The following is a 17,953-nucleotide window of genomic DNA, read 5'->3' as shown; positions in this document are numbered from 1 at the left end:
TGTGAAAGGCGGTATAAAAATTAAACAATAAACAAACAAACAAACGCCTTGGTACCAAAATACTTCTTGCAACAACACATACAGAGTCCTGACAGGCCCATTTAAATTTTGATTACATAGGACACTGCCATATACTGAGTCAGACCATTGGTCCATCAAGCTCAGTATTGCCTACACTGATTGGCAGCAGTCCTCCAAGATTTCAGGCAGGAGTCTTTCTCTGGTTTCTTGGGCTGAGGCAGCAACCAGAGGTGCTTTTTATCAGCTTAGGCCACTTCTGGAGGAGAACGACCTAAAAATAGTGGTATACTTGCTGGTAACCTCCAGGCTTGACGTCTGCAATGCGCAATTCATAGTTTGCAGTTGGTGCAAAATGTTTAAGCTTTTAAATGTGATTTGCATTCTAGGAACATAGGAAGCTGCCATATACTGAGTCAGACCATTGGTCCATCAAGCTCAGTATTGCCTACACTGATTGGCAGCAGTCCTCCAAGATTTCAGGCAGGAGTCTTTCTCTGGTTTCTTGGGCTGAGGCAGCAACCAGAGGTGCTTTTTATCAGCTTAGGCCACTTCTGGAGGAGAATGACCTAAAAATAGTGGTATACTTGCTGGTAACCTCCAGGCTTGACGTCTGCAATGCGCAATTCATAGTTTGCAGTTGGTGCAAAATGTTTAAGCTTTTAAATGTGATTTGCATTCTAGGAACATAGGAAGCTGCCATATACTGAGTCAGACCATTGGTCTATCTAGTGCAGTATTGTCTTCACAGACTGGCAGCAACTTCTCCAATGTTGCAGGCAGGAATCTCTCTCAGCTCTACCTTGGAGAGGCCAGAGGGGGAACTTGAAACTTTCTGCTCCTCCCAGAACGGCTCCACCCCTAAGAGGAATATCTGACAGTGCTGCTCACACATCAAGTCTCCCATTCATATGCAACCAGGGCAGACCCTGCTTAGCTAAGGGGACAAGTCATGCTTGCTACCACAAGACTAGCTCTCCTCTCCATTATCATCTACTGCAAGCACATGAGGATAATTTGAGCGAAGAGTGGGTTATAAATCTATGGTGGTGGGAGGAGAACTGGTCTGGGGAGAAGAACTTGTCTTTTGGTAGCAAGCATGAATCGTTCCTTTGCTAAGTAGGGTCTTCTCTGGTTTTCATTTGGATGGATGACTACATGTGAGCCCTGAGTGCTGTAAGATATTCCCCTTAAGGAAAAAGAAGGGGGCCGTAGCTGTGTGGGAAAGACTCCTGCCTGAAACCTTGGAGAGCCGCTGCCAGTCAGTGTTGACAATACTGAGCTAGATGGACCAAGGGTCTGACTCAGTACGAGGCAGCTTTCTATTTTCCTTTTTAAAAAATGATAAATAAAGGGTGCCCTCAATCAGTCTGTGTTTGTTGTTTCAGGGCAAGCTGTACTTGAACTATACAACATTCCAGAGGTGATTAAAAGGATCATCCATAACATAATACTACCGATGTCTCCAGAAAATATAAATAATGCTTTAATCACAGTTCACATCATTCTCTGGAGGCAGGTCTGCCAGAGCGACAAATAGGGAAGTGGTTGCACAAAGCTTTTTTGGAAATTAAGTTCCATGATTATCTCATCTTATCTCTGTGCGTCCTGATGATAAACTGAAACGTACACATTTCGGTAATTTAATACTAGTGGCAAAACTCTGTTTCAAGGTCAGAATCGGAAACTCTCTCTCTCGTTCCCAAGTGCAAAACAAAAATAAGCCTGGAAAACATTAGGGTTCATTTCCCTATTAGATATTGTAGGAAATTCCACAGCTTCTTTCTTGTTTCATGGAGTTTTTAAAAAAATGATCCATTTGATGGAACTTCAGTCTGGCTCTTAAAGGGACAAGTTTCTGTAGACTGGCAACAGCTGGTGGGCATAAACAGGCCTTTGTCTTCATAAGCCAAAGCTGCTGTGTGAGATGTGAGAGGAAAGGGGGTTGGTTTTGTGGTTAAGGCACGCAGCTAGAGAGTAGGGCAGATATGGAGGGAGAGGGAAATGATAGCTCTTCCGTCTGACACCAATTTCCTTGGCGGTCTGTTGAGCAACCTGCAGCAAAGAAAGATGGAAAATAATTCCTGTATCTCCCTTTCTGCTTTAAACTGTACCTCTTTGTGTGTGTGTTTGTGTGTTGTAAAGTTCCTTTTGTCACTGCAGTTTCCTGAAACCGTCTGTTAATTTGTGACCAAGAAGTCAAAAATTAACAGCCTTTTAAATGACAAGCTCTGTTCCGGGCAGGGGTGTCATCAGGGGGTGGCCCATGGGGAATTCCCCCCCCCCCCCGTGGATGGCTCAGAGCCCCGAATCTCATCAGCCGCCTCCCTCCTCCGTGACCTCTTCCAGAAGGGGAGCACAACAGTGGAGGAAACCTGCACGGAGCTGGGGAGTTGCAGGCAGGAGTCTCTCTCAGCCCTATTTTGGAGACGCCAGGGAGGGAATTTGGGAACTTCTGCATGCAAGCAGGCAGGTGCTCTTCCCAAAGTGGCCTACCCCTTAAGGGGAATATCTTACAGTGCTCACACATTTAGTCTCCCATTCAAATGCAATCCAGGATGAACCCTGCTTAGCAAAGGGGACATTTCAAGCTCACTACCACAAGGCCTGATCTCCTTGGAGAAGGCTGTTGAGTCAGTACAAGTAGATGGAATGTAGTTCCTGTATCTTCCCGCTTTAAACCACAACTGGACGTGTGGGTTTTAAAAAAAAAAAATTCCTTAGTCATTGCCCTTTCCTGACGCCATCTATTAATGTTTGACTTTCAAGTCAACAATTAACCGCATTTTTAATGAGAAAATCCGTACAGATCCAAGAGAGGTCAGGCAGACATCAAGCCATTCCAATCCATAGATTTCTAACACACATCTGACATTGTGTGCAGTTGGGTCCTGATTTGTGCCAATAAGTGGATTGTGTGAGCAATATCAGAGCAGCAAGTTCAGACAAGGAGGTGGCTTGTCTCCTGTGAACGGGACGTTATCCAGTCTTTATGAATTATTAATCTTTGGCAGCGATTCTGGCTTGGGGGTCACCTAAGTACATGAGGCCTGCAGTTAGTTCTGTGATTCAACTACCTATATCTGCTCTCAAGTCACCTCCTCCTTCTGGTCAGAGCCATGGTTATCCTGTGCTCAGTTGAGCCTGTGGCTCTCTGAAAACACTTGTGATCCCCCCATTTCTGCCTTGTGGAGGTCTTCTGACTCAGATCTGTTTCCCTCCATCATCTATAGAGTAGGTTCTCTCTCTGGACTCTATTGAAGAAGCTTGCTACGGCATCTGCTCGGGATGGAGCTGTATCTCAGTGGTAGAACAGCTGCTTTGTCCCCTCCCTGACATCTCCAAGATAGGGCTGAGAGAGACTCCTGCCTGCAACCTAGGAGAGCGGCTGCCAGTCAGTTTAGGTAACATTGAACGAGATGGACCAAGGGTGTAGGGGTGTGCATGAACGGTTCGTGCAGAACCAGTTCACCTTGAACCGGGGCCACTTCGAAGGTTCGATCATGGACGGAACTTGGGGCAGTTTGATCCGTGATCAAACTGAACCAAGCCCAGTTTGGGCAAACTGGTTCTGTACAGTAAGGGGCAGCTGGGCGGGGCAGTGAGAGAGGGAAAAAGCTGCCTACCTAGCCCAGCGTGGCTGCTAAGCTTCCAGCTTGGTAAAGGAGGGGGGAGCACACTTGGGACCATGCCAGGAGGGAGGGTTGTGGTGCTGGAAGCCATGCCAGGCCACCCTTTACAGCCCCTCACCCCTGTACTTCTGAAGGGGGAACCTCGCCGAATTCCCCTTTACAAGTATATACCTCGAACCGGTTTGGCCCACAGTGAGCCAGGTCGGTTCAAATCCAGTTCGGATTCGAACTGAACCGGCCAAACCATTTCTGTGCACATCCCTACAAGGGTGTGACTCAGTACAAGGCAGCTTCCTATGTTCTTATGCAGCTTTAATGCAGAAGTCAGATGCTGTCCATTGCTGCCATCTGACATAAGAGCTAAGCTGCGACGGAAGTCCAGTTTTTCAAAAATGGATTTTTCAGGAGGATTCCAAAGGATGCAGAAATGAGAGCTTGGAGGGAATGTATTCTGATTGTCAAGGACACTAGCGAAACACACCTTATTTTTGCTGCACTTCACCGTAGTGGTTTCATTGCCCAGCCTTTTAGCACAATGAAGCATGCCTCGCTGGATTACTGACCTGGACCAGCTTGCCTTGTTCTCTTGCATGGCATCAAGAGGGTAAACAGCAAAAGCACCACAGCACAGCACCCAAGATGGGGAACGTTGGCCTAGTTGCCTGAGAAGTGGGGGCATGTTCGTTCCCCACTTGCATACAGAGCGACCACTATTACTGACACCATTACCTAGACAAATCGGATTGGCTACATGGTGCTGTGAATACATTGCAATCCCTGTGTGATCCCTGATTGGTTGGAATCCCAATCAACCAGGGATCATAGCAACAGAGGGGGAAACTGCTTCCAAGAGCAGTGAAAAAGAGAATTGTGGAGAGATATTTCATGCCCTCGATACCACCACCACCCCATTTTGCTTCAAAACTGTTCCAAGGGCAAAACTTTGGCACAGCCCTGTCTGGTTTCCCCCTGCCACTCTGTGTTCAGACCTTAGTATGCAAACGGACATTAAGCAATTGTGAAACAGTAGCAGTATCACTCATTCTATCCCCACCCAAGAGATCATGTCACCCCACCTGACCAACCCTAGGATCATACGAAGCTGCCTTATGCCAACTTAGACCACTGGTTCACCTAGCTAATTATTGTCTATATTGACCAGCTGTGGCTCTCTGGGATTTCAAGATGGGTCTTTCCCAGCCCTACCTGGAGACGCTGCCAGGGATTGAACCTTCTGCATGCAGGAGAGGAGAGGTGGTAGCAAGCATGACTTGTTCTCTTAGCTACTGTAAGCAGGGTCTGCCCTTGTTGAAAATGAATGGGAGACTAGAAGTGTGAGCACTGTAAGATCTTCCCCTAAAGGGATGGAGCCACTCTGGGAAGAGCATCTAGGTTCCAAGTTCCTCCCTGGAAGCATCTCCAAGATAGGGCTGAGAGAGACTCCTGCCTGCAACCTTGGAGAAGCCACTGCCAGTCTGTGAAGACAATACTGAGTGAGATGGACCAATGGTCTGACTCAGTCTATGGCAGCTTTCTGTGTTCCTATGTTCCATGCAAAGCAAATGCTCTGCTACTGAGCTATGATGCTCCTGAGAAACATCTGAAGTTGCCTTATACCAAATCAGACCATTGGTCCATCCATCTCAGTGCTGTCTACACTGACTGGATTTGGATCTCTAAGGTTTCAGGCAGGATTCTCTCCAAACCCTACGTGGGGGCGCCAGGGATTGAACCTGGGACCTTCTGCTCGACCACTGAGCGATGGTTTCATCAACCCTATGACTCTCCCTAGCATCACCATCTCAACCAATGCTTCAGTTAAAAACTAGACTTCTTTTCCAGCCTATCCTCAAAATCCCTCTTCTCCCACCCCCATTCCTTTGGCTCTCGCCCAGAAGGACGGATTCATTTTTTAAACATGCCTTAATCCATTTCTCTCTCCCCTAAATCACAGTACATCCTCCTTTTATTTGCTCAGTGGACTCCATTTGGCTGTCCATATCCAGTCGCCTTTGCCGAGGGGTGGGAGAGATCTCTTGCACTCTGCAAAAACTCCTTTCAATTATATTTCTCTCCTAATGCCTGAGCATTAGTTCCACTTATCTTTGGCTAATAGTTCAGCTCATAGTCAAATACCCATTAACATAAAATCAACACAGCAATTTCGTCGGAATCCTCAAGTCATTAACCCATTTAAAGGGGATATGTGGTTAGCACTTCAAATATGCTTAATTATTGACTTAATAACGTTGGAAGAGTCTGTGGTCTTGGACTCCTCCAGAATGGGAAAAGATTTTTTAACTCGTGTCTTTTTCATTGCACCCGCTTCTCAAAATCACCCTTGAATGTTCAGGATCCATCGCTCCATATTATAATTATGGGCTGACAGGACAAGGAAAATTACTCCAAGTAGTCCCCACTGGAATCAAGAGAACACGTTAGGCCTCACTAACTTTATGTGTCAGATTTTGAAAGTGAAAACTAATAACAAATTTTAGGAAGGAATGAAGGAGGGAGGGAGGGAGGAAGAGCAGCGGCTGGAGCAAGGGAGGGAGGGAGAGACAGAGAAAGAAATAGAGAGAGAGAGAGATCGCTCTCCATCTCAGACCTCCCTTGGTTGCTTTAGTTCCTAAGATCAGAGGCATAGGGAGTATGTCCTATGCACTGAGGAGAGGAGAGCTGGCCTTGTGGCAGCAAGCATGACTTGTCCCCTTAGCTAAGCAGGGTCTGCCCTGGTTGAATATGAATGGGAGACTTAATGTGCGAGCACTGGAAGAGATTCTCCTCAGGGGATGGAGCCGCCACTCTGGGAAGAGTTCCCTCCCTGGCAGCATCTCCAAGACCAGGCTGAGAGAGACTCCTGCCTGCAACCTTGGAGAAGCCAGTCTGTGAAGACAATACTGCGCTAGATAGACCAATGGTCTGACTCAGGATATGGCAGCTTCCTATGTTCCTATGAGTTCACGGTGGTCCGAGGTCAGGGACAGTGGTACTTCCCCCCACACTGTTGCCCCATGTGCTGGCCACACCCCTTTCATCTGAAGTCATACGCAGAGGGCATGGCCATCACTTGTGGTCCCTCTCCTGCTCTTGCCCAGATGGTGCTTCGTTCACTGGAGAGGGGCAAGGGAGCTCCATTGCGGCCCCCCAGCCCCGGTGGCCCAGAGACATTTGTCCCTCTTTGTCCAATGCTGACACATCCGGGCATGAGGTGCTCTTATTTTGGAGCGGAATCCATTCCTGCTCTCCTTGGTGTCATTTCTGAGTGGGCTGGAAAGAAGGCCTTGTCTGTCCACCTTTTAATTTTTTTTTAGAAATGAGCTCATTTGTAAAAAGTAACATGGTGTCTTCCCTGCTCCTCCTCATCCATTTTCAACCCCCCCCCTCACCAGCTTTGTCATGCTGTAGTGTGCAGGGAGAGGAGTAATTTGTTTTTCTTCCAGCTGCCTTTAAAATAATTTTTGTGCCGGCAATAAAAACGGAGGGAAACTTCACGCCAGTCTCTCAACTTGATTGGTTATTGCTCTTTGTCTCCATCTTATTTGCCCAGTTGTGATTCTGTTCTTGTTGAGTGTGGGGAAAGTGGTCTGATTTCCCCCCTTTATTTTGTCTATGGAGGCAGCTCCTTATTTTATATGGCGGCACAGTAATTCTGGCTATTTTTTTCTAAACTATGCAAAGGCAATAAAACTGACAGGGAAAGAAAGTTATGGAAGCGTCCTTGAAATTCCTAAAGATATTTCACCGGTATTAGACAAAAATACCTCTCATATGGCCTGCTGGAATTTTCAACAGATTACCTGCAACTATCAGTTATTAGAAGATATCAGAGCTGTATGTGATTGAAAGCTTTTTTTATAAGCACGCTGTCAAATTCTAGCTTTGGGAAGGAAATCACAGCAGGGGTATGGCTGCCATTCGCTCAGCTATATACCCAGGAACACGGGAATATAGGAAGCTGCCATATACTGAGTCAGACCTTTGGTCCATCTAGCTCAGTATTGTCTACCCAAACTGGCAGTGGCTTCTCCAAGGTTGCAGGCAGGAGTCTCTCTCAGCTCTGTCTTGGAGATGCTGCCAGGGAGGGAACTTGGAACCTTCTGCTCTTCCCAGAATGGCTCCATCCCCTCAGGGGAATCTCTTGCATTGCTCACACATCAAGTCTCCCATTCATATGCAACCAGCGCAGACCCTGCTTAGCTAAGGGGACCAGTCATGCTTGCTACCAGTTCACCTCCCATCCAGAAACTGATAGGAAACTGTTCTTTTGAGCAGTTTCTCCCAAACAGGGGGTACATGAATTTCTGGGGTCACATTTGGATGAGGACAGATCTAGGCCAGCATCTGATAAATCATTAGAAGAACATGCCAGAATTGGAGAGGGTTTATTGGTGTTTCAAACCTGAAAGCTGGTTATCTGATAGAACGTCTTTTCCTGGCCAGGACAAGAAAATAAAACTGAATGTCAATCCAGTTGGATTGACTTGGAACTTGGAACTTTTGCTCTTCCCAGAGTGGCTCCATCCCCTGCGGGGAATCTCTTCCAGTGCTCACACTTCTAGTCTCTCATTCAGATGCAACCAGGGTGGACCCTGCTTAGGTTCAATCCCCGGCATTTCCAGGTAGGTCTGGGAGAGAATCCTGCCTGTAACCTTGGAGAGCTGCTGCCAGTCAGTGTAGGCAGTACTGAGCTAGTTAGACCAACAGTCTGACTCAGTATGAGGCAGCTTCCTAGCTGCCCATGTACAGCTGGAGCAAGGCCTGGGTCACAAATGTATTGGCCTAGTTTTAACTCTATGACTTGAATTCTAGAAGGGGGATAGCGTCTCCCCACCACTCTTCTCCCCTCCCCTCCTCCCCCTCTACACATATGTCCTCATCTAGCCCAGTTCCTGGCCCAGAAGGAAGCTAAGGAGTTTGCGGGCTGCTGGCAGGCTGGAGGAGTCTCCTCCCTCCCTGGCTACACAGGCTTCTGCTGCTTGTTTTAGGGTAGAGCGGGGAGTGGATGAGGCTTCTTTAATCAATGAAGGGGCTTTAAAAAGAATTAATTCAAGTTATAGACCCATATGTACTGCGGCCGTATTGTCCGACACTTTGGTGTAAAGTTCCAGTCTGGTGGATGGGTGAGCAGGAAATTTTTTTGGGGGGGGCGGGGCGGGGTAGCACCCATGACCCTTTGCAACCTTTGGAGCCATCTCTGCTCCTCCATCATGCAAATAGCAACACTGGGCCTATATGTTAGAAGGATCCCTCCATGCACTGTCGAACCCGGAACACCTGCGATTCTACATCACATGGGGGGGGCAGTGTCCCCTCTAACAGGGCTTCCCAGATGTTGTTGACTACAACTCCCATAATCCCCAAGCAAAAGCCATTGCAGCTGGGGATGCTGGGAGTTGTAGTCAACAACATCTGGAAATCCCTGTTTAGAGGGGACACTGGTGTGTGTGTGGGGGGGAAACACCATTTCACCAGGTTCTACACTACTCTCCCTTGCTTCCACACAATCATTTCTACCCCGGTTTCCCCCCTCCGTTGCTTCCACACAACCGAAAATTGGGAGCACACACAGCTCCCAAACCCGCGTAGAACACAGTCTCTGATTGTGCGAATGACCTCAATATCTTGTCGGATGTGGCTCCCATCCCCCACCCCACCCCGATATTCATTCTACCCGGGTAAAATAACAGCTGAAGCAGGCTAGGGGGGTCATTTGAATCCGGTGTTCCCAGAGGGAAATGGGGAACTCAACACAAAGCTGCCATTTTCACCGGCAGTCTCATGTTTCTCGTTCCGTCTCTTTCTCCTCTGAGTGTGGAGTGTAGCCCGGGACCCAGGACCCCCTTTAACATAAGCTAAGGAGGCTGGCAGATGGGGAAGGGTTTCCCCTCTCCGCCAGCAGAAGGGTTTCCATCCCGACAGCCACTGACATCCCATCCCCAAACTGTCGCTTGCCTTCTGAAATGCTGCCCGACTTTCGCTTTTCATTTCTGGCCTGTCAGCCAGGACTGAACAACACAGCGAAGAAAGCTACAGCTGTATCTCGGGGAACAAACGGCAGTGTTTATCTTTGTTCCCGAGTAAAAGTAAATTATGCAAATGTAGGCATCTTCACCCTGATTGCATTTGCACATGGAAAGCATTTTTTTTTAGTATTAAAAATACATAAATACGGCACGAGGACATTGCAATGCAAGCGTTGTCCTTTAAACCTGGCACAATTCACCAGTACACAAAATAAATATTGTCTAAGCTATTTCTTTCCTGTTTTCATATTTGTACGAACAGCATAAACATCCTCATGTTATTATTTTTTTTAAAACATTGTTATCCCACTCTTCCCCCAAGAAATCCAGAGGCTTGTACATGGTTTTTGTTTACCCGCACAATAATCCTGTGAGGTAGGTTAGGCTGAGAGATATGTGACTGGCCCAGAGTCACCCAGTGAGTTTCATGGCTGAGTGGGGATTTGAACTCGGGTCTCCCTGGTCTCAGTCCTGCTTCTGTTGTCTTTTTGATGGTGGCTGTTCTCTTGGCGTTTTATGGTTTTTACTATGTAATGAATTGTTTAAAATGATTTTAATGGGATTTTATTGTATTTTAACTTTCATAAACTGCCTTGGGGTGCTTTGTGAAAGGCAGTATGAAAATCAAACCATCAATCAATCAATCAATCAATACGTACCTGTTTCCCCAGACACTGGCTCTCAATTCTATCTACTCTCAAAGAATTAAGAGTGTGTGTGTGTGTGTGTGTGTGTGTGTGTGTGTGTGTGTGTAGTGTTAATGAAGGAAAACACTGTATGGGGGTCAGGGTGCTTAACCCAAGTCACAAGCAAAATCTGCTCAGAAAAATGACATTAATAGCACCTTTTGGTCCATGTGGCTTTTTCCACCCCTAATTGGCACATATGACTAATGCAGGCAGCTGAGCACACAAGAGCTGAAATGCAAGTCCCAGCAGGACTGTCCAGAGCTGATGATGAACTGGGTGAAATTCATCTCAGGGTCAATTTGAGGGCAGAGGCAAGCACGAGTCGGAGTTGAAGCGGAGGAGTCTGTCTGGAAGGGGGCTGGAATGAAAGGGCAGGCAAGCAGTAGTAAACAAGTCATTCCGAGTAGAATGGATGGAGCCTACTTGCTGCTTTCTTTTAATATGGTGACTTTTACCCAGAGTCCCCTACCAGGAGCTTGGAGATTGGTCTGTATCTGGTTTCAGGTTCGAAAGGGGTATTGTTTATATTTTGAGAGCAAGGAAGTTCCAGAGGGGAGCAACGGCCCCCTCAGACAAATAGGGGGCCCCCATCCGCCCCTACTTCGTCCCCCCTGGTTCTACCACTGTTTGAGTAGCTGCCATCTTGAAACAACATGGAGGTCTGGCCAAAAAAATACCCCCGGTGGGTCCTCAAGGTCTCCCTCCCACATGCTGTGAATTCGGTTTGTATCTGATTGTCAGCACATGGATCACAAAGGGGTGTTGCCTATATTTTGAGTGGCCGCCATCTTGAAACAACATGGCGGATAGGCAAAGTATACCCCCATCCAGATCCTGGAAGAATCCCTCCCATGTAGTCTGAATTTGATTTGTCTTTGAATGTCAGCTCATAGGTTGAAAGGAGTACTTTCTACATTTGGAGTGGTTGCCATCTTGAACCAACATGGTGGATCTGCAGAAATAATAATAATAATAATAATAATAATAATAATAATAATTCCCTCTTCAGGGTCCACTAGGTTCCCTGGCATATGTTGTGAATTTGGTTTGTATTGTTTTAAATGCAAAGGTTCTCAAAGGGGCACACACATATACCCACAGGGGGCACATACATGCACAGGGAACACACAGACGGAGTTTCCAGGAAGAGATGACTCCTTTTATTTGAATTTCTGTCTTGAGGATCAAAATAATGAGGTTACCAAGGTGGCGGAGAAATTCTTTTATGTTACTATTATACTAAGATCTTGTTTAAGGTCTAATTCGTAGGAGCTATTGCTTTGTCCTGTTTATTATGTAATTTATATTATTGTTCACATATTGTGTTTTTAATCCTGTTTTTATCTTTGTATGTTTTTTGTATGGCCTATGGCTGTAATAAATTGATTGTTGTTGTTTGTGTGTGTGTGATCTCATATGCTTTCATCCCTTTGGAAAAAAAACTTTGGAGGAGAGCTGGTCTGGTGCTAGCAAGCATGAATTGTCCCCTTTGCTAAACAAGGTCCACCTTGGTTTGTATTTGGAGGGGTGACATGTGAGCGCTGTAAGGTGGGGCCAAAACTCAGTGGAAAAGCATCATGCAGAAGGCCCCAGGTTCACGCCCTGGCAGCCTCTGCAGGCAGGCCTGGGAAAGACTCCCGCCTGAAACCTTGCAGAGCAACTGCCAGTCAGTGTAGACAATACTGAGCTAGATGGACCAAGGGTCTGACTCAGCAGCTTCCTAGGCTCCTAAAATAGGCTAAAAGAATTAAAGCAAGCAGAAACAGGTGGGAAAGGTGGCACAATAGGGAGGAGCAGGTAAGCAGGGTGATAGAGGAGGAAGAGAGAGTGCTGCACCCCCCTCCAACATCTTACAGGTGAAAATAAGGACACACCTGTGTGTCGATGTGGATAGCGCTTGGGGCAGAGTCTGGCAGCCCAGTGGTGTGGCCTGTTGAACAATGGTTGGACCAGTCTAGACCCAAATACATCAGAAACAGAAAGTGAAACCAAAAGTGCATGCAACCCTATCACTCCAGAGGACAACAACAGTGAGGCAAGCAATGAAGTCCAATATATACAACTGTGCGTCTCTGCGGAGAGGAGAGCTGGTCTTCTGGTAGCAAGCATAACTTGTCCCCTTAGCTAACCAGGGTCCACCCTGGTTGCATTTGAATGGGAGATCACATGTGACCACATGATATTCCCCTCAGGGGGTGGAGCCACTCTGGGAAGAGCATCTAGGTTCCAAGTTCCTTCTCTGGCTTCTCCGAGATAGGGCTGAGAGAGATTCCTGCCTGCAACCTTGGAGAAGCCGCTGCCAGTCTGGGTAGACAATACTGAGCTAGATGGACCAAGGGTCTGACTCAGTATATGGTAGCTTCCTAAGTTCCTAAGTGCATCGGATATATTTACCTGTGAGATAAATTTGCATTTATTTGTTTGTTTCTTCGTTCAGGAGATGTATATACCACTGACAGTGACGGCAGCAGAAAAAAAGAAATGGAGAGAAGGCACAGAAGGGCAAAGTGCAATTATGCGTGGGCAAACAATATCCCACATATTAGATTTCTGAAACTGAATAGGGGAAAGGTTGGTGGGCGGCAAGCTACTTGTCTGGGTGGGCATTTGTCCCCCTCTGGAGCCACCCATGAACGCTGTTCAAAAGCAAAAAGCAATTTACATAGCAAAAGGAATGAGAGGATGCTTCCTCATCCCCAAGACATTGAATATTATTATTATTATTATTAATGATGATAATAATAATAACAACGATATTGATAATAAAATTCAGCCATCCCAGGTCCTTGGGAAGGACCCGATGTCTAGATAAAACAAACCAGTCAATAACACCTGTCTGACTGTGTAAACAAGAAATAATAATTCAAGAGAGACACCAGCAACAGCTACTAGGAGGATGCTATGCTGAGTTGAATAGGGAGATCTGCTCTCCACCAGCTAAAAATAGGAGTGCTGCCACAAGAATAAGGCAGTTATGGGAAATTACCTCAGTCTGGAAATGGTTGCTGGAGCAATTCTGAGTTAGGTTTCACTTTCGTTTTGCGACTGCTGTGTGCACACAAGAGTTTCCTCTGTAGTCGGCTCCCACCCACAGACCTTTTGCTGGGCTGCGGAAGACAGTGAAAATGGAAAGAGAATTTTGAGTTTCCTCCAAGGAGAAATTGGGAGGTGGGGGAGGCCAAGGGGAAGGTACAGAAGAGGGCAACCCAGATGATCAGGGGCCTAGAGCACCTTTCTTATGAGGCAAGCCTACAACACCTGGGGCTTTTTAGTTTAGAAGAAAGATGACTGCGTGGAGACATGATAGAGGTCTATAAAATCATGCACGGTGTGGAGAAAGTGGACAGAGAGAAATTCTTCTCCCTCGCCCATAACACTAGAACCAGGGGTCATCCCATTAAATTGATTGCCAGGAAATCTAGGAACCACAAACGGAAGTGTCTTTTCACACAACGCATAATCAAGTTGTGGAATTCTCTGCCACGAGATGTGGTGACAGCCAACAACCTGGATGGCTTTAAGAGGGGTTTGGATAACTTCATGGAGGAGAGGTCTACCAACGGCTACTAGTCGGAGGGCTGTGGGCCACCTCCAGCCTCAGAGGGAGGATGCCTCTGAGTACCAGTTGCAGGGGAATCACGGCAGGAGGGAGGGCAGGCCCTCAACTCCTGACTGTGGGCTTCCCAGGGGCATCTGGTGGGCCACTGTGTGAAACAGAATGCTGGACTAGATGGGCCTTCTTGGGCCTGATCCAGCTGGGCTGTTCTTATGCTCTTATACCCTGGTTTGTATTTAGATGGCTGACCACATGTGTGAGCAATGTAAGATCAGAGCGTCTGCTTTGCATGCAGACAATCCCAGGTTCAATCCCTGGCAGCATCTCCAGGTAGAGCTGGGAAAGACCCCTGCCTGAAACTTTGGAGCACCTCTGCCAGTCAGTGTAGACAATACTGAGCTAGATGGACCAAGGGTCTGACTCAGTATAAGGCAGCTTCCTATGTTCCTAGGTGGAATCTGGGCTTTCCCCCAAGAAAAATCATTGAAGAATATTAGCAGAAAGTCTCTCTACATGCCTTAGGCAAAAGACCAGGGGAAAAAGAGAGGCAGCAAAAGGACTTTTAATTTTGAAACTGTAAGAAATGTTGTTTCCATCCCACAATTATCCCACCCAGTTCCACATACAGCCGGTGCTAAATCTTGGCCAAGTCTCGATTTGCTTGAGTTGGCCACTGAGCAGGTCTCTGTGCCAAAGACTAGGACGGAAACCGGGCCTCTGCCTTCACCAAGCGGTAGCATTTGCTTGTTAGCCCAGAATCCTCTCTTCTTCCTCGGTTGGCATGTAAACACATTGGCTGTTGTCACTGTTGCTACAGCGGAGAGGAGAGGAGAGTTGTCAGGCCGTCCAAATCGGCTTCCAAAATATCAGCAGCCCTAGCAAAAGGACTGCTAGATTCCGAGGATGCAGACACAGATTCCAAACGGAGCTGTATTTACGGAATGAGAGGACTCAAGGATAAACAGCATGGCCCAAGCCTTTTGGAGTTGTATCCCCAGCGGCTCACAGGAAAGGATACACATGTCGCCGTGTGAATTATATCATCTCTGTCTTCCTGTGTGGGAGTTTGGTGGCCATGATGCACTGCCTAGGGTCTGTACGGTGCGTTAGCTTTGTGCACTGCCGATGCCAGATTTCCTAACAGCCTGTCGTCAACTGCCCTCCAAGGCTTCTCAGATAAGGCTCTTTTATCCTTCGCCAGCAGGAACTGTACGGGTGGAAGCAGATCTTTTCGTTTATTCTTTTGCTTGAAGTCAGGGAGTCAGTCATTTGTCAGTCATTTCAATAAAATTTTCAATAAAATAAAAAGTCAGTCATTGCAATAAAATGAAAGGAATAACAACTTCATTTCGTTGCCGTCCCATAACAATAGCTCTCTTGACAGCTTGCAAATTACAACAATAAAACAACAGTGGAATAACAAGTACAATTAGAGACATAGGAAGATGCCTTATACTGAGTCAGACCATTGGTCCATCTTGCTCAGTATTGTCTGCACAGACTGGCAGCAGCTTCTCCAAGGTTGTAGGCAGGAATCTCTCTCAGCCCTCTCTTGGAGATGCCAGGGAGGGAATTTGGAACCGTTTGCATCCAAGCATGTGGGTGCTCTTCCCAGAGTGGCCCCATCCCCTGAGGGGAAGATCTTACAGTGCTCACATGTAGTCTCCCATTCAAATGCAAACCAAGGCAGACCCTGATTGGCACAGGGGACCATTCATGCTTGCCAGGAAAAGAAAAGCTCTCCTCCCTGTTAATTAAAAGAACATCGAAACAAAAGAAATGTTGTTATAAAAGCCAAAAACATTTAACACTTTCAAAATCTTCTTCTTTTTAAATTAAGGCCTGCACAGGATGTATTGATTTGGCCATTGCTTATGGTTCATCCTTGGAGGTCTTTGGGGTTCTATGCAAATTTGTTATTAGTGGACATTAATGCTAATAGTTCCCATTGTACAAGGAAAGTAGCTGGTTTTTTAGTTTTGGCTATCAAGGTACATGGCAAGCTCATATACAGGCAAACCTCATTGTACGCAGAACCACTATTGGCAGTTTCGCGTATCCACAGGTGTCAAATAGACACCCAACCTCCTTATCCGTAGATACCAAAGGGTTAAAACCCAAGTATCCGCGGTTCCTAGAAGGCCTGAAATGACCGTGGATATCATTTTCAGCTGCCATTTTGTTTGTGGGAGTCATTTTGTTGCTCATTTCAACAACAACAAAAGGGAAAATCTGTGACTTTTGGGGACCATTTGGGAATTTTGGGCGGCATTGCTGCATGCCAGGAGACCCACGGAGAGCAGTGGGGCATTTTATTTGGCCCATTTTTGTGATTTTAGGGGAATTTAGGGTTGTTGTTTTTAAGTCTGAGAACCTAACCACCTCATTCCCATAGACTCAATTATGTTTCGTTACCCGTGGTAATCTGCAGAAATGGAACCCCCACCGATAATGAGATTGCCGCCTTGAGATTATTTTAATGAAAGGCGATATAAAAATGTAACAATAAATAAAATAAAATAAAATAAAATAATGAGGTTCACCTGTGATGAGGACTATGCACAAAACTGGATTGCACGGTTCAGTTTGAGTCCAAAACAGACTCGAATCAAGTCGGGCCTGTTTGGTTTTGGCACCCCAAACGAACCTGTGGCTCAGCTTGAATTTGAGCCACTTTGGGGGTTCTAGAGTTTGCTTGTTTTTAACACTCATCCTTTCCAGGGGGTGCTGCTGCAGCCACGGGGGGAGTGGGAGTGTCTCTGGCGGTTCCTCCTCCACCAGCCAGCCTTCCTCCGGCCTGTTTCCGGAGCATTCCGGCCCTTGCTGAGGTGGCAGCAGCCATTTTGGAGGCCTCCACGCATGCACACTGGCCACCTGTGTGGCTGGATCATGACCCGGCCATGCAAATGGCCAGGGTGCATGTGTGGTGGCCTCCAAAATGGCCACCGCCACCTCAGCAAGGGCCATTTCAGCCCGGAAATGGGCCAAAACAGTCCAGGAGAGACCAGGGGGTGCTGGGGGCGGGACGTGCCGGAGACCCCACACACATGGTCATAGCAGAACCCTGCAGAAGTGGGGAGTGTTTTAAAAATGGTTGTTATTTTTTAACTCTAGACCCCCCGAACCAGCCCCGAGCTGTCCTGGGGCAGGGGGGCCGGCTAGCTCAGGATTGATCCATCTTTGTCCGTCTAGCTCAGGACGGTCTCTACACTGACTGGCAGTGGCTCTCCAAGGTTCCAGGCAGGAGTCTCTCTCAGCCCTACCTGGAGCTACTGCAGGGATTGAATCTGGAATCTTCTGCATGCAAAGCAGATGCTCTACCACTCAGCCCTGGACGCATTCTTCCAGAACGTAGGGAGCTGCCTACTAAGCCTGACCTTTGGTCCATCTAGCTCAGTACTGTCTACACTGGCTGGCAGCAGCTCTCCAAGGTTTCAGGCAGGAGTCTCTCCCAGCCCTCTCTGGAGATGCTGCCAAGGAACAAATAAGGACAAATAGTGTGGCTACAGTTTGTGGAAGCCGGAGGACTCTGAGTACCCACGGAAAGTATCCCCGGGGGTACTAGTGGGTTAGGCACCCCTGCTTTCAAGGGCTACTACATTGCCACAGACTGCTTAGGAGTAATTTAGTCTGGCTGTCAGGGTGTGTTTGTGGCTGAAATGTCTGTATTTGGTCGCCACTTCTGGTCTAGACAAGTGGGCTAATTCTGATTCTGACTCAGGGCCATGGGACGGAATCAACCTTGCTCGCCCTGCTCTTTTCAGCTGGCCACTCCAGATTTCTTCGGTCGGGGCTGACCTCAGTCAGATACCCTGCCAAGGCAATTGCTTCAAAGCGTAGAGCAACCCTTTGGAATCCATTTCCCTCTGTGCGTGGCCTTCCCGAAGGTGACGGAGTCCTCTCTGGCTCCAGACCTCCTTTGCCAACCAAAACTGCAGCCCTGACAGATATTAAATGACATTCTCAAATATGACTTGCCTCTGAGAAATGACAGCGGTTCTTTCCCTCACCCCCCACCCCCTCCAACTTGTT

At 47.2% G+C, this 17,953-nt stretch overlaps 1 long non-coding RNA gene across 2 annotated transcripts; it reads right to left on the bottom strand.

Moving 5' to 3' along the window:
• Positions 1-1,480: 1,480 nt before the first annotated feature.
• Positions 1,481-16,782, bottom strand: LOC128336565 (uncharacterized). 2 transcript variants are annotated; one of them, XR_008312004.1, is made up of 3 exons: positions 16,465-16,782; positions 13,352-13,472; positions 1,481-2,073 (listed from the first exon to the last, which is right to left on the bottom strand). It is a non-coding gene; the product is annotated as an uncharacterized LOC128336565 (long non-coding RNA). The 2 variants fall into 2 exon arrangements; XR_008312005.1 differs by lacking the exons at positions 1,481-2,073; positions 13,352-13,472 and adding an exon at positions 14,468-15,128.
• Positions 16,783-17,953: the final 1,171 nt, after the last annotated feature.

This window comes from Hemicordylus capensis, chromosome 13, assembly GCF_027244095.1.
Source record: "Hemicordylus capensis ecotype Gifberg chromosome 13, rHemCap1.1.pri, whole genome shotgun sequence".
Lineage (NCBI taxonomy): Eukaryota > Metazoa > Chordata > Lepidosauria > Squamata > Cordylidae > Hemicordylus > Hemicordylus capensis.
This window is presented reverse-complemented; position numbering and strand designations above follow the sequence as displayed.